The sequence below is a fragment of the Hesperophylax consimilis genome, chromosome 3 (genome assembly GCF_061612785.1).
Source record: "Hesperophylax consimilis isolate HC1 chromosome 3, BYU_Hcon_1.0, whole genome shotgun sequence".
NCBI lineage: Eukaryota > Metazoa > Arthropoda > Insecta > Trichoptera > Limnephilidae > Hesperophylax > Hesperophylax consimilis.
In genome coordinates, this window is record NC_142838.1 from 30,839,989 (window position 1) to 30,857,404 (window position 17,416).

General features: G+C 33.5%; 1 protein-coding gene across 2 annotated transcripts in view; it reads left to right on the forward strand.

Annotated features, from left to right (window-relative positions):
- Positions 1–17,416, forward strand: part of LOC149425260 (uncharacterized) — a 282,468-nt gene that overhangs the window by 143,614 nt on the left and 121,438 nt on the right. The gene's annotated exons all lie outside the window — the stretch shown is intronic.

Sequence of the window (17,416 nt, forward strand, 5' to 3'; positions counted from 1 at the left end):
GCAATGTACTTAACCATCAACAATATTGGCATAGAAATACCTACCCAAATTAAATGATTCAGAAATTGAACGCATCGATGATAATTACATCAAATGTTGCTTCAATTTAAACATGTGAAGCATGACTTCACAAATTCATTGAAACAAACTGTGACCAGAATTTAAAATTAGTATTTAACTTTTATGTTCGCTGGTACACAAATCAAGTATTCGTTTCAAGTTTGCGCTACTTGTACATGTCGATCTGAATCTCCATATCGCCAATCATTCTGAAATCCTTGAAACCACTCTCCAAAATCAAACACAATGTCCGGAAAAACATAAACAACAAGTCTCTAAAACAACAAGCAAAGATTCTAATGATATCACTTTCAAGGACGAAATGTTTCCGAACACGCATATCCAAAACTGAATCGATTCTCGAAATACTTATTTTTTCGCAGCGTATATAACAAACTTATTAGTTCCTTAGTTCCACATCTGGTAGCACGTTCGATTCCCGAAAAGGGAAAAATAGTAACTTATTTAAGCTTTATTTTCACATGTTCACATATTTAAAAATAACGAATTAATTGTATTAAAAAAAAAATACAGATATGGTAAGGTTTCGCTAAGAATGACCGTTGGCTTTAATCGTATCAAATATACAAATAACCGTTTTATGTTTGCATATTACAAGCCAATTACCGGATTATATAAAATTTTATAATTTTTCGACCCCATAATTGCATGAGAGATAACCAACATTTGATGATAGTAAAAGTATATATATGAAGTTGTTGTTGCTGAATGAGTAGATAAAAAAAAGACTTCCGTGGTTGAGCGCTTACGATCCTCGAATACGAATCCAGAGGTAGTGAGTTATAAAATATATGCGGCATACAAAAAAATTGATTTGTGTTATTTCATATTTTATCCATTCAAAATAACATACTATCTTTCAGAATCGCCTTGGTGAAAGACCACCATTCAGAATGGAAACATTACCTGAAATGCCTTTTGCCGCCATTTGCTGACCAGATATGAATAACCAGCTGCTTCCCCACCACCTCCCCTTTTCCATTTCCGCATAAAATACCCCAATGGAGATGCCATAGTCTAACTGGCTCCAGACGGCTGGGGACAGATGGGAATCTTAGGCTACACTCAGATAAAAATATAATAACTCACAAAGTGAAACGAACTGTAGCGAGTTGAAACAGCTGTCATCAACGGTCAGAAATTTCCACTGCATCAAGGTCAACGTATTATGAAAATGAGTTCTATACATGCAGCAACGCGACATGACGGCGCCCGGGGAATTCCAGAAATGTTAAATGTATGGAGAAACGCGTGAGTTCCCGGAAAAACATAAACGCCTACTAAATTTATTATCGCTATATATTGATAGGTTTTATAGGTTATCATAATATAGGTTTTCGTGATATACAGAGTTTTCCAATAAGAGGTGTTATTTTGATATTAAATCGTAAAAGATCAATGGTTTCGTTGCTTGTGTGACGCGTAGCGCCGTCTTGTTGAAAATAAACGTTGTCCAAATCAATACCATCCAATTCCAGCCATAAAAAATCATTAATCATCTCTCGATAGCGCATTCCATTCACCGTAACTGTTGCTCCATCCTCATTTTTGAAAAAGTAATTTCCAATGACTTCGCCAGACCATAAACCGCACCAAAAAGTCACACGTTGAGGATAGAAAGGTTTTTCAACAATAACTCTTGGGTTTTACGAGTCCCAGATGCGACAATTTTGCTTGTTTTTTGATGATTTGCATTTTATTCACTCAAGTGAATTTTAATAATTTCAATGCGTTGTTGAAGCGTGTATCGTTCCAATTTTATCACTGGCGTAGTTTCTACTTGACAAATGTCAAAAAATAACTACTTCAAAAGTAACATCTACCGAAATAGCGGGCTATTCAAAATAACACCTCTTATTGGAAAACCCTATACTTCCTTTGAGCTCCGCATAATATATGAATTAAAAATATTCAGTTTATCGTAAGTTAATTTTTTTTTTGTATTCAAAATTTGTCGAGTGTGACTAATTGTAAACGTTGACTAGCAGAGGGCTAGTAAAATTTATATCAATAGATTAAACACCGAAGCACGTTCGCATGATATGCTATCAAAATTCACCATCGAATTCCGATAGCCAAATTAGCGGCTAAATCACTTTTAGGACGCGATATCTCCTTTATCGTTTGTTCCTGGATTATCTTAATTTGATCTCCAGCTGAAGAGTGATGTAGGGCATTAGGAAATGTTCAGAACATTGTTATATGATCATAAACTAGATTAACCTTTAACTTTAATCGAACAAACTTAGACTGACTTATATAATCGTTCTGTAAACATAAATAATCAGATCTTAACCATTACTAAGGTTCTGTTTCGTGACGCAGGATAAAAAACCTATACATTGGGATCAGTTGCAATCAATTTTTAGTTTACAACTTTATTTGTATAATGAGCTTTGGAGTTAAGAAGAATCAACTTATCTTCAAAAAGGGGTCAGACGTCATTAATTGTTTTTGTTACCTTAGTGTTATACAATGAATTTTTCAACAAGATGAAAAAAATCTGTAAAATATTGAGCTATAAAACTCGATCGACGACGTGTTTAATTTCAAAATTAGTTTTTTTGAAGTGAAACTTCTTTACGCGCGTCATGCAATTTCGAGGACCGGAGTAAAACCGACTCATGACCGAAACGAAAATGCGGGTACCCCCACCACCGATTAAAGTTCATTTGATCTAGTCAAAGTTTTGAAGTAACATATAAATGCTTCTTAGCTCATCCCGACAACTGGCGTTGGTGGTGTAATGGTCAGCATAGTTGCCTTCCAAGCAGTTGATCCGAGTTCGATTCTCGGCCATCGCACATTATTTTTTTGTTTTTAACGCCTTTTTCATTCAATATCTTATTTTTTAGTAGGTCAGAACATTTTTTAAAAGAAAATAATATTGCAAAATAATAAAAACACTTATCTCACTGTGATAAAACATTACTCCGCTAGAGCGCGCTTTGCGTTATTGTGTTGGATTAAAATTATTATCTAATCCGTATATTATGATAATTGTATTACATTTATTTAATTAATTTATTTATTTTGATAATATGTAATAATTTACAGAAAAAAAAATTAAAACTATCTCCCTCTGATAAAATATCCGTTCGCTAGAGCGCACTACGCGATCTTGTGTGGGATTCTATTTCTGTACATTGTACATTATTTTTAAAAATATATTATATTTTGGGTGTGATGTAGGTAACATTATAAAACATAACAAGCTCTCATATTTTCAGAACCTACATAATATAATCAATTTATGCGGCTTTGCTTACAGTTGGTGCTCAGCGTGGTTGGCTTTCAATCAGTTAAGCGAGGTTCGATTCTCGGCTGTGGCATTTTTGAAGTGAAACCTTGTTGAGGTGGGGGAGCCGCTCACGAACGTTCTCTCTCTTCTCTTCTTTCCTCTCTCTCAGACACCAGCGAACTGCGCCACGCCAAGCATCAGCTGAAACTAGAAGTTTCACTTCTGTCTTGCGTAGGCTTGACACACCCACTTTTTTTTAATCACGAAGTCAGCATTATAAAATAGGTTTTGTCTTAATTATCGTAAGAATGAAATGTATCGAATTGTTTTTCATTACAACGAAGGTCAATCTTGATTACACAGGTTTGCAGAATAAATTGATGCTACGATGCTGATTTAGGAAACTGCGTTAAATTGATAAGAACCCACTTATAATGGATGAGAGAGGGTGCTGTCTGCCTAATCTACATCTTAAAACACTACCGTAAAGTAAATGCGAGAATCTCAGTGTGAATTTTAGTCTGTGTTGTACTTCTAAATATAATATCATCTTCTCAAAAAGAGAAGTCTCACCTTTTATACTACGAAGCTACTAAAATTTTAACGGATATGTTCGGAATTTTTTTTTAAAAATTGAAGAATTTAAGATTTTTTATATTATTTCTAAACTTCTGTTAAGTAAGGCGTAAGACTCTAATAACGGGGGTTTGTTCGATACTCAATAAATTCGGACGTATTCATAACTGTAAAATCGTTTTTTAGACCAATACCCACGGATATAACTTAATTATATTTAAGAAAAATTAAAAAAGTCCCTTAAAAGATCAATTTTCTACCGTTCGTCCAATTCGACGGCCGGCATAGTCCAGTGGTAACGCATTGGACTGCCATTCCGAAGGTCGCGGGTTCGAACCCGGCGTGCGCAAATAAATTTTATTTGATTAATTTGTGTTATTTCACAATTAATTAATTAAAATAATAATATATAGTATATTTGCGGCACGTTCCAGAGTGGAAGATACTACCAGTATCGCCCTGGTGTAAGACCACCATTCAGAATTGAAACGTTGCTCCAAATGGCTTTAGCCGTGTTTAGTGACTAGATCTGAATAGCCAGGTACTTCCCCACCTTCCTCTTTCCCTTCCCCACTTACCTTCAGCCTCACAACATCCCCCAATTGGGGATGCCATAGTCTCACTGGCTCCAGACGGGAGCAGTTGGGACTCTTGTGAGGTATTCACTATAAAAAAAATTCAAATTCGGTCCATTCATACGTAGGATATTTTTGAACATGCCCTCTTGACTCACATCGTTAAGATTCTCACTTTATTTTAGAGTATTGTATCATCATCAGTACTTCCCCACCTCCCTTTTCCACACCTTCTTACCACCCCTTCTACCTTCAGCCTAACAACATCCCCCAATTAAAGATGCCATAGTTTCACTGGCTCCAAACGGTTGGGAGCAGTTGGACTCTTGGGTGGTATTCACATAAAAAATGACAAGGTCATTGTTGAATCCTCGATGAATACCGATGAGTTGTGTTAAGATAAAGAAAATTTGTTTTATAATATGGTTTGCAATTTCACTTAAGTGCTTGCTTTATATCAAAGTCATTTTTTCACTCTTATTGTGAAGAAAATTGCATGAAGTCAAATTTCTTTTAAAAAGTACGGCAAATCAATTATAACACATTTATCGATGTAATATTTTAATTAATTTAAAATAAGTATAGCTTTAGAGAAAAGCTGTCGGCTCTCCACAGTGGTTATGACAAAACGGTATTATTATTGCATAATAACTTATTTTCGATAAAACGAATGGCCACTATATAGATAAACTAAGATCAACTTACAAATTGGGTAAGAGAAATTAGAATCTTGATTCCAAATTATAAGGCAGTTCGTTACCGAATTATGGAATAATTTTAAAGTTATTAAACAGATATTTATAGGGTGGAACTTTTAGGTTAGTTATTCATGGAACGAAAACATTTAATAAAATAAATTTAATCCAGAATTTCTCAGTTATGAACACTTTATCGTATTTATTTAACCACCATATTCGGTAATGGGATAAAGCTTTAATGAAGCATAATACTATTTTAGTCATACCGTAAAAACGAGGATAGTACATCTGTTGTATTGTGTTTTGTCCGCCCTGGCTTTCAGGATGATGTATTATTGCTCCCCAGTCAACTTTGATCGCATAAATAACCTCCGTGGGTATTAAATCCACAAACAGTTTCCGAAGCTCAGGCCAATTATTACCCCGGCAAAGCTGGGAACTGCTTCGGGGTGTAAATTTACCAATTTAGAAGTTTATCCGGGAATCATGGAGAAATTTGAGAAGAAAAATACCTGCGCTATATGTGCACTAATTATATTACTTTTACGTGTCTTTTTTACGTTAACCGGTTATTTCAGGACAGGGACAATTCAATTCAACACAATACAATACACCCTTGAAAGTGATGAAAACACTAGGTTAAATAGGTTTTTTTAGGTTAGGTTAGTAGGTCATTTTTTAATATCAAAAGTAGGTTGATAAATTGCCACCCTCCTGAGGATCCTGTTTTACCATTTAGAAGATCGAATTTTGAGATTAAATTAAGTTTTTATTAAAAGGATATGAAAATTAGTCGATTGTTATGCCGCAACGTATTTTTAATGTCTAATAGGATATAACTAAATAGGATAAAACCTTTGAAATGATTCTAAGGACGGGTTGTTTCGGAGAATATGAAGAATTCATCAAAATTCAACGTTCATTTTCGGTTTCTGTGAAAGTCTTTTTCAAGTTCTGTAATTATATCATTAAAGGCTAGTTACTTGAAAGAACTGAAATTATTAAATAACTTAAAAATATCTTTCAAATAACTTAAATATCTTTTAAATTTAGTTAATAATTAAATTTGACGAATTGTTCAAACTCTCCAAAACAACCTGTCCTTATTATTTCTTCTGGATCTTGGTTTTATCCTTTCAACAAAAGTATAAGAGATTAAATAGGTTAAGATAAATAAACAACAATCCCTGATGAATAACAATGAATTTTTTAAAAATATTTTTGCATTGTCAATTAGTCCCATAACTGTTTGCCTTTTTTTATTTGCTTAAAATTTTCTAAATAATAAAAGTTTTAAGTTATCAGAATCCTGAACCTCGTTCAAAAAAATCGTTACAAAATAAATTTATCCATGGTTTAGTCTCAACAAATCGAGAATCAGCCTCCGGCGTTGTGTATCGATGAAACGTGATATCTGGTCTCTCCGTCGGATTAGTTCAACTAGATTCCCGGGAGATTAACTAATTTTATTCCCGTCTCTGAAGGGTTTTTGATTGCCGTGTATCACAGCAGACAAACGTGATGTTTTGCTTTAATTAGGCTCCGTTTCTGTTGTTATTGGCTCAACGACGAATAAATACAATACGTATTCCAAGGGAAGATCTATCTGTTAATAATGTACATAACATCAGTCATTACCTTTGTTATTTTATCGAAATACACGAGGAATTCTTGCGTTGTAATATTGGATATTGATTTGGTTATTCGTTTATTCATTGTGCTTAGAAATGCATTATATTATCTAATCATAAAATTACTTTTTCTTAATATTATTGCACTGCAGAGCGCACTATACTTTGCGGGCATTCTTCGGTGTATATATAAATGCAAAATTAACTTTTCTCATTATACCTGACGAGATTTTAAGAAAGGCCAATTAGTTTGATTTTTAATTTATTAAAGTTAGTAAAGCTACTGCCCCAATATTGCATGGTAGTTTATATATATAGCTGAGTGAACCTGAACACTTTATTGCTTCTTGGAAAAGATCCTCTCGCCGGTACTCGGAATTTGGAAAATTGCGAGGGCTCTATCTTTTGAGCAGTGTTTTTTTTTGTATTGGTTCATTTTCTGTAATCAGCTTTATGGTAGCTTATTAAATTAATCGTCAAACTATAAAGCGTTTTTTGTTTTTAAACCAACGACCCATAAAAATATAAGGATTTTTTTTCCACTTGTTTCGGCGAGGATTATGTGGCAAAATAATGACTGTATTTCTCGAGACCGTTGCATTGGCAACAAATCTTCTGTTAGGGAAAGGTACTTACAGTAGATAAAGGTGAGATGGTTTCTGATGCTGTATTCTTCAGTCTGTTTTAATAGATGAATAGATTCCAATATGAAATAATCGTTAACTCCGTTATGTTGCGATAAAATTATTGCTGTTTAATAGATGCGTGAACTGCATTCCACTGCGACCGATTGCAAACCAAAGCACGGGGGACTGCGGTAGGGAAAAGAGGTTGCTAAGTACCTATCACAAAACATGGCTTACGTCATTTAAGGCAAAACTTCGATTCTAAAGTGTGGTCTCTCATCCAGGCCCTAAAACCCTATGCTATACTGGAGTATCTAAACTCTCTTCATTGAAACCTTAAGTTAAGTACTGTACCTACCCTGTGATGAAAAAATAACCTATTTCGCAACAGAAAGGTACTAAAATATTATGATGATGTTAAAAGTGTATAATATGAATAAGGAGAAGGAAGCTGTGTTGGAAATACGTCTTGTCATTGAAATTTAATTTGATTTTAAATGAGCCAGAGCGACGCTTGTGAATTTTCTCACAATGTAATATACATTATCAACTTTACCTACGCTATAATGTTTACTTGAGGTTCTAATGAAATTTCACGTAATAGGGATAATATTTCAAGGCTTCCTTCTGACGTACGTAGGTATCATGATGATGGATTTCTGAAAATTAATTTCTCTAATCATATACATTATAATCATATACATATACATTAATTGATTATCGTCAGAAAAAAAAATTCAATGCATATTTAAAAAATTGAATTGTAGACCACTTTTAAAAGAACCGACATTACACCGGCTAGGAAATTAAATAACTACGTATCCAAGTACCACAAAATTATAGAAATATCCTGTAAATAATAACTACAAAACCAAAATAATGCTTTAATGAACCAAAAACTGTTGAACCGTGAGATCTGGTGTCATGAATTTCGTATATAAAGTTATAGTTCAGTATTTTATGTTGGGTATTTAAGGTAGGTAAGGTATTTTAGGTTATGTAGGTATTCTAGGTAAATTATTTTTTTCTTTTTTTATTATTCTCCTCCTTATTTTATCCCTTTGCGGTAAAAATAAAAGTTCACATTCAAACTTCATCGCAACAATAAAAATGTTTGTTTTGTAAAAGTGAGTTCCCTAATGTTTCATACGGATAAAACTACAGTTAGCCATTTTATGAAAAGTGGCGAAAAATATTTTTGCATAATACTAAAATAAATAAACAGCATAAATTCTTGTAGAAGTATAACGAAATCCGAGATTCAATTCAAATCAAAAGTTTTAAGTGTAGGACTGCTACCATAATGCATTTAACATGAAGCATCAAAATTCCTTAGATACTTAAAAAAATAACGTTCGCTCAAACACGTCATAAAAAACTTATCATTTTAGTGTATTTTTCACAATATTTTTGAAGTGAAACTTCTTTACGCGCGTCATGCAATTTCGAGGACCGGAGTAAAACCGACTCATGACCGAAACGAAAATGCGGGTACCCCCACCACCGATTAAAGTTCATTTGATCTAGTCAAAGTTTTGAAGTAACATATAAATGCTTCTTAGCTCATCCCGACAACTGGCGTTGGTGGTGTAATGGTCAGCATAGTTGCCTTCCAAGCAGTTGATCCGAGTTCGATTCTCGGCCATCGCACATTATTTTTTTGTTTTTAACGCCTTTTTCATTCAATATCTTATTTTTTAGTAGGTCAGAACATTTTTTAAAAGAAAATAATATTGCAAAATAATAAAAACACTTATCTCACTGTGATAAAACATTACTCCGCTAGAGCGCGCTTTGCGTTATTGTGTTGGATTAAAATTATTATCTAATCCGTATATTATGATAATTGTATTACATTTATTTAATTAATTTATTTATTTTGATAATATGTAATAATTTACAGAAAAAAAAATTAAAACTATCTCCCTCTGATAAAATATCCGTTCGCTAGAGCGCACTACGCGATCTTGTGTGGGATTCTATTTCTGTACATTGTACATTATTTTTAAAAATATATTATATTTTGGGTGTGATGTAGGTAACATTATAAAACATAACAAGCTCTCATATTTTCAGAACCTACATAATATAATCAATTTATGCGGCTTTGCTTACAGTTGGTGCTCAGCGTGGTTGGCTTTCAATCAGTTAAGCGAGGTTCGATTCTCGGCTGTGGCATTTTTGAAGTGAAACCTTGTTGAGGTGGGGGAGCCGCTCACGAACGTTCTCTCTCTTCTCTTCTTTCCTCTCTCTCAGACACCAGCGAACTGCGCCACGCCAAGCATCAGCTGAAACTAGAAGTTTCACTTCTGTCTTGCGTAGGCTTGACACACCCACTTTTTTTTGAAGTGAAACTTCTTTACGCGCGTCATGCAATTTCGAGGACCGGAGTAAAACCGACTCATGACCGAAACGAAAATGCGGGTACCCCCACCACCGATTAAAGTTCATTTGATCTAGTCAAAGTTTTGAAGTAACATATAAATGCTTCTTAGCTCATCCCGACAACTGGCGTTGGTGGTGTAATGGTCAGCATAGTTGCCTTCCAAGCAGTTGATCCGAGTTCGATTCTCGGCCATCGCACATTATTTTTTTGTTTTTAACGCCTTTTTCATTCAATATCTTATTTTTTAGTAGGTCAGAACATTTTTTTAAAAGAAAATAATATTGCAAAATAATAAAAACACTTATCTCACTGTGATAAAACATTACTCCGCTAGAGCGCGCTTTGCGTTATTGTGTTGGATTAAAATTATTATCTAATCCGTATATTATGATAATTGTATTACATTTATTTAATTAATTTATTTATTTTGATAATATGTAATAATTTACAGAAAAAAAAATTAAAACTATCTCCCTCTGATAAAATATCCGTTCGCTAGAGCGCACTACGCGATCTTGTGTGGGATTCTATTTCTGTACATTGTACATTATTTTTAAAAATATATTATATTTTGGGTGTGATGTAGGTAACATTATAAAACATAACAAGCTCTCATATTTTCAGAACCTACATAATATAATCAATTTATGCGGCTTTGCTTACAGTTGGTGCTCAGCGTGGTTGGCTTTCAATCAGTTAAGCGAGGTTCGATTCTCGGCTGTGGCATTTTTGAAGTGAAACCTTGTTGAGGTGGGGGAGCCGCTCACGAACGTTCTCTCTCTTCTCTTCTTTCCTCTCTCTCAGACACCAGCGAACTGCGCCACGCCAAGCATCAGCTGAAACTAGAAGTTTCACTTCTGTCTTGCGTAGGCTTGACACACCCACTTTTTTTTTTTACTTTCTATAGTTTCAATTAAATAAAATCCTTTTTTGAACATTTTTTTAATGTAAACCTAGGTAGTGTTTTAATATTGTTATAAATATTTTTTTTTGTTCAATATTAAATGTCATTATTTTATTGGTCAGTGATGTCTCTTAGTACATTTACTCACATTTTTTATACATATCTGAAAATGAATATTTTAAAACATGTTTCCAGACCACCTCAGATAGCCTACATATTGAATTCAGATGTTCTATTGCATTTAGCGAATACAAATTAGCAATTAAAACATCGAAACGAATAGAATTATACTCATATTGGGATAGTAGAACTGCGTTTCCAAATTGTTTGCGATTTATATCTTAAGTCTTTTAGCGAACCTTAGAACTCGTAAAGCTTTTACCAGAATTTGTTGGCCAGCGTGGAGGCCATTAAATAGGCAGATAGCGCACAAGCCTCTAGAATTACTTTCAATTTAATTTTCTGACTGGCGTGCAAAAATTAAACATCCCTGACATCGAGGGGGCAAGTTTTCATTGTTAATTTAACGTCAAAGTTGTGGAACTAATTATCTTGCCGAGGAGTTTCCGTCTTACTGGCCATTTAAACATAATACGAATAGAAAAGATGAGAACGCGATAAGATGAAATGGCGGATTGACGTGAACCAGGTTCTGCCTGCCGTTCACATTTGAAGTTTGACTTAAAACAACTTTTGGACATTGGGCATAAATTTCAGAATTTTGTTAATAGTTCGTCAATGGCATCAGTCAATTTCAAAAAATAAATATTTCATTTCTGAAGATTCAATATCTTAATCTTAATCTATCTATCTATATAAATAAATATGTAAATGTTCGTTTGTTCAAATCTTAAATCTCAGAAAGTTCTTCATAGATTGCTATGAAATTTTGACACGACGCACAGTGGACGGAATGAAGAAAAAACACGAATTAATTGTTTGATGGCTAAATATTAGTGCAATATTTTTTTTAATCTTATTAATGAATTATAACTTTTTTTAAGTAAAAATATTAATTTATTATTATAAATGGCTTTTTCTCCATTTCGTCATTAATTGTAGTGAAAAATTCTTAATGTTTTTGTAAAATGTAGGGCTCAAAATGTTAAAACCTGCCGCTATGTGGTATTTTTGTGTTACGTAATTAATTAAAAACTATTTTGATTTCGCAGAAGTGGCATTTAATATACCCCGTTTTTTTAATGCCTCGAATAATTCTCTCCGGAGAATGCATATAGGCCTTCCTGAAAATAACAAAATTGTTCAAGGAAGGACAAAAGATGATCACAATTTATATATGACATTAAAGGTGAGACTTCAGTCTACAATACTTATATATTCATAAATGGGAACAAACGATGTTTTGTTTCTAAATGCTAATTGAAATATGCATTTTAACAGCAAAAAAATTCAAAAATAGTGTAAAATTAGATGTTAGTTCAAATCTCACACACATGATATATTGATATATAGTTTTGTAAATTAAATTAAAAATACCTTGAGGAATGTCAGCCATAAGAAAATTTTGTAAATATATCCAAAAGTCACTTATTACACAACCGTCTCTGCTCACGCGTAGGAATGAACTGAAAAACGCGATGCCGAACATCCAACTTACGACACACTTTGCAGCGTTGCCAAACTTCCATCAAGCCCTATTGACATATTTAAATTAACACATAAAATGCAGAAACTATTGTACTACACTAAAAAAAATATAAATATTAAAAAAATTAACGTATGTAAAAACCACTTAATTCGCGTTTTTTTTCCATTCCGTCCAAAGTGCGACGTTGCATTAAAATACGTGTGTGTTGTTTTAGATACCAATATTATATTGATGTCACCTAAGACAAGCGAAATCATGCTTTTTTATGAAAAACAACGCCATTTGTTGGACAAACATGTTTCTTTTAGAAAACAGCGCAATCTGATGGACGTAAAAGCAAAACGCGCTATTGTTTCTCTATCTGCAACGACAGACATAGCCACAGCAATGCGTAGCGGGGTACTTGTTAGTGCCAGGAGTGTTTAGAGAGTGATTTGAATGTTAGGACGTCCGACGAATACTTAACGCAATATCTCTGCACTGGAATGAGATACGGAGTCGAATTAATGTTGATTTAATGTAGGTTTTTAACAGTAACATTTTGGTATACAGTAGTGAATTATGGCAAAGTCGGAGACGCCCAAGAAAGACATTAGCAATAGCAAAGTATTGCGGGGTACACTTATAAATGATCACTTTAAAAATGCTACAACTAAGATATTAGTAACTGAAGAAGACAATCTTGTTAATATTTTTAAATTAAACATGAAACAGAAGACAAATAAAGTAAATAAAAATTGCGGTCGCTACCGGGGATCGAATCCAGGACTTCTGTTTGACCGGGACAAAGCACATAAATCTGATTATTTTCCATTATTTTTATAGATCTGGATTTAAGAATTATCCATATTACCCGCAACTAATTCCGTTTTTTTCTTTTTTTTTGTGTATTTAGAAAAAAAGTAAATATTCACAAGAAATAAAAATATATTACTTTTCATATCAGACATCACTTTTTTTTGTTTACCCAATTTGTAGAGAAATATTCTCGGGTCAAACTGGGGAGCTAGTCTATGTGCTTATATATATAGATAATAATATGTATATTTACAAAACTGGAAAAAAAAATATTTTCAAAAATACTGTAAAATACTACAAAATATTGTACAATAAGAAAATTACATATAATTATAGAAACAGAATATCAACAAAAAATCTCAGATCAGAAAAGCAACAGAGTATATCTGAAAATTTTATCATCTTATTCATGTTATCTTCTTCTTCAATGATTAAATATTACTTCGATGTGTACAACGCTCAAAATTTGTTCCAATAAATTGAATATGATTCTAGTAATGTTTGGCTAATTTAAATAGCGCCGTTTTCGTGATAAATCTCCTCAAAGGCGGGTAATCGTCAATAACTAATTGATTTTTTCTCAAAATCGGACATAGAATGATGTTTAATGGCTAACATCGGACAAAGGATGATGTTTAATGGCCAACATCGGACAAAGGATGATGTTTAATGGCCAATATAGGACATAGACCGAAATAACCTGGTTTTGCTTCCCTAAATGTTTTCAGTAACAGTACCAGTATCTAAGAACCAACCACCTCCTGAATTACATCTTTGTCAGGTTATTTAATTTTAAGATTTATTCTTTTATAAGAAGTGTTACGAGTTAACGTAAATATTTTCAGCTCAATGTGTTTTCATCCCGTGCTAAGGGGATTCTTTGATGTTTCTATCAGAGGAAACAATTTTATATGTTCGTTAATTAAAAATTAAGTGCATGAGTAGACTTGTACTGCCATAATTTTTTACGTTGTAAAAGTTTCCCTGCTGAAAACAACGTCAAAGAATATTGGATAAGAAAATGGAGGTAAATATTAAATTTACTTTTTGGAAAGAATATATCAGGCAAAAAATATATTTTATATTATTTTATTTTAATACGCACAACTTAGAAAAAAAAAATTGAATCAATTTCGGAAGATAATCGAAGATCATTAAAGGAATTTTTGGATGTTTATGAAAAAAAAGGTGACAACAGGCCATTTCCTAATAAACTATTAGTACTTTCATAATATTTGTATATATTATATATACCACAACCTATTTTTTTTGTGAATAACAGACTGTATGTCTATTTAAAATGCACACGTGTATAACAGACTGTGTGTTGATTTACAATGCACATGCATAAACTACATTTTCAAAAAAAGAAGATACATAAAATACATATTATCATGGGAAATTAATGGCATTTATATGCCCCTAATAAAAAGTCACAGTAAAAATTAACATTAATTGGAGAATTCGCTTGCAACCTAAATATTTCTCACAGATTAACAACAAAGACAAAGACATGAAAAAGATATAAGAATAGTCTTAGACATATTATTTAACAGCGGCATACCTCGTGTCATGTCGAGTCTAGCGTTCTGCTGTAAGAGTTACATAGCAGATCACGGTGCCGTACCTGGATGTAGTTGTTTGGTATGAATAACTTATAGCATTCTACGAGGGTTACTTAGCAGATCATGGTGCCGTAACTAGATGTAGTTGTTTGGTACGAACAACTTACAGCATTCCATGAGGAAATCTATTAAGTAATTTACAATTTTATAGGCCGTTACTGCAAGAGCCCCACTCCTCCTCGACTGGATAATTTGATAGCGCGTACTCTCTATGTATTCTCATATATAGGTACCTGAGGAACTTTTTTGAATCTGTTCTAATTTTTTTACATATCTGAACATGCAGCTGCATTTATCCTATTAAGTGCGAAAATATAAGAACTTTTTGAACACGTATTTCGACATCGCCATAACCTATTCGTGTTTTACTGATATTTTATTAGGAAATCTGTCAATTCATTAGTATGTTGTATGAATATTTGAATTAAATTTTGTATAAATTAGCAGTAGTAAGTTTTCTCCGTGTACGAGTGTAACATTGTTAGTTCGCTTGTTTATCTTTTGTCCGTCTGCACAGATGTTTATGTTTAATACACCTGTGAAAATTTTTAATAGTGTTTAAGATTGCATAGTTAAGATGAAATAGTTTCGATACTATTTTAACTTGTTTATTTAGGACAACTAAAATCTTACGAAAATAATAAACGCGGGCAAATAACAGTGTAGTTCTGGGCCGTAACAAGGAAAAAATTCCGCGAGATGTTGGCTGTCTAGAATCAGCCGTATTATGAAGTTCTGTCACCAATCAGATAATAATGTGGCACGCCTTTAAATAGGTAATTTGTTACGTTGGTGCCTGGCTACGCTGTATTTGTTACGTTGGTGCCTGGCTACGCTGTATTTGTTACGTTGGTGCCTGACTACGATGTATTTGTTACGTTGGTGCCTAGCTACGCTGTATTTGTTACGTCGGTGTCTGGCTACGCTGTATTTTTATCTAATAAACGCCATTGTAATTTTTACTACATCTCACACTTTTACGAAAAAATAAAAATTTAAATTTATATTGAAATAAATTAAAAATTCATATTATTGTTGTGTTCCGACCGACAAACATGAAAATATTATAAATACATTGTACGTGTATTTGGTTAATATGTATTTGATTAAAATAGCGACTAGTTGAATTCTTGCAAAGGAAAGCGAGGATCTCAACACCCATCAAAAACACATTAAAACTCCCAACCGTGATTAATGCGAGCACATTATTTCCCTCGTGAACTTGCAATGGGCTTCAATGAAAGCATAATATGCGTAATATCTCAAACCCTTAACAGTTGTTCTTTGAAAACCATTCTATTCCGCACATTAAAATATATCAGGGTCGACACCGTCTGATCGATTTTAAGGCGATACACAGTAAAAATTATATCAAAATCGGGAGGGGCATTACATTTTATTAAGGATATTAAAATACTTGAAATGATTTGATGAGACTTAACTACCAATAAAAAGAAAGCCCCAGTCAAACCTGTAAATTCCCAGTTACGCCCTTAACAAAACTGTTAAAATTTGTCTAAAATACAAAAAAAATTAAATAATTATTAAGGATTATCAAATAAACTTTAAAACTCATCGACGACTTAATTCTTAGAATACGTAAGATTCATTAATCAAATTTTACAAATGGCACAAAAAAACTGTTTATTTAAACTATTATGAATGTTAAAATTTAATACGTAGAAGTAAAGGCAAGACCAAACCGCCGCGATCATTTTGCGTCCGGGATGGCGTGCACGGTGAGCGTCCTGTGTGCGTGCAGAACCGTTCACACCAAACTAGCGATCAACTAGCGATCAGCTGGCGTCCGTGGCACTCGTACGTTCGTGTTGGTTGTGTGGTAGGTACAGCTCGGAGCGGGAACCATTTAAATAATCATAATCATGTTTGGAGACGAATCTGAAGAAGAATTATTACTTCTGTTTTTGTGAAAAAATTATTGATACAATTTTTTAAGAGAAAATAATTTCTAAAGGAGGCGTGTTTTAATGTTGTTTGTAGTTTTGTTCACTTATATAATATTGATATTTACTCAAGTATAAACAAATATCGCTAGGTGAAAATAGAAGATGTTAATTCGTGAAAATATTAATTCATAAAAATGTATGTCCTATAAAAATAAATATATTTTTTCTAAAACTTACCACTTAATCCAATAATTCTCCTATTTCTTTCCAAACTTGATACTTCTTTCTATTATTTTTATATTCTGGATGTGAAGTGTCATAAAGTAAACGATGCTTGCTAATTTCGTTGATCATTCTCTCTGTATTTGTATCCGACATCATGAGAAATACCACAAACTCAGAGATAATTACGTTGCGTGCAGCGTGCAGATCCTGCAAGCAGCAACTGATCGCGGACGCGAGCGATCGCCGCGTCCAGACGCTGCACAGGACGCCGCGGCCAATCAGAGAACGCTTCGATGTGAACACGTTGCTACAAGTTCATACACAACATCTGATCGCCACCGTGCACGGGATCGCGGACGCGCTTTGATCGCGGCGGTTTGTTCGGGCCTTAAGACGGGGGAGCTATATCGCCACCGGTTGGGTTGCGTTGTGGAACGTGTTAAGTAAGGGCCCGTAAGAAGGAATTTATTAATGCATGTTTAAAGAGATCCGGAAGAAATGAAGATGGTATAACAGTTTCCGGTAGCTCGTTCC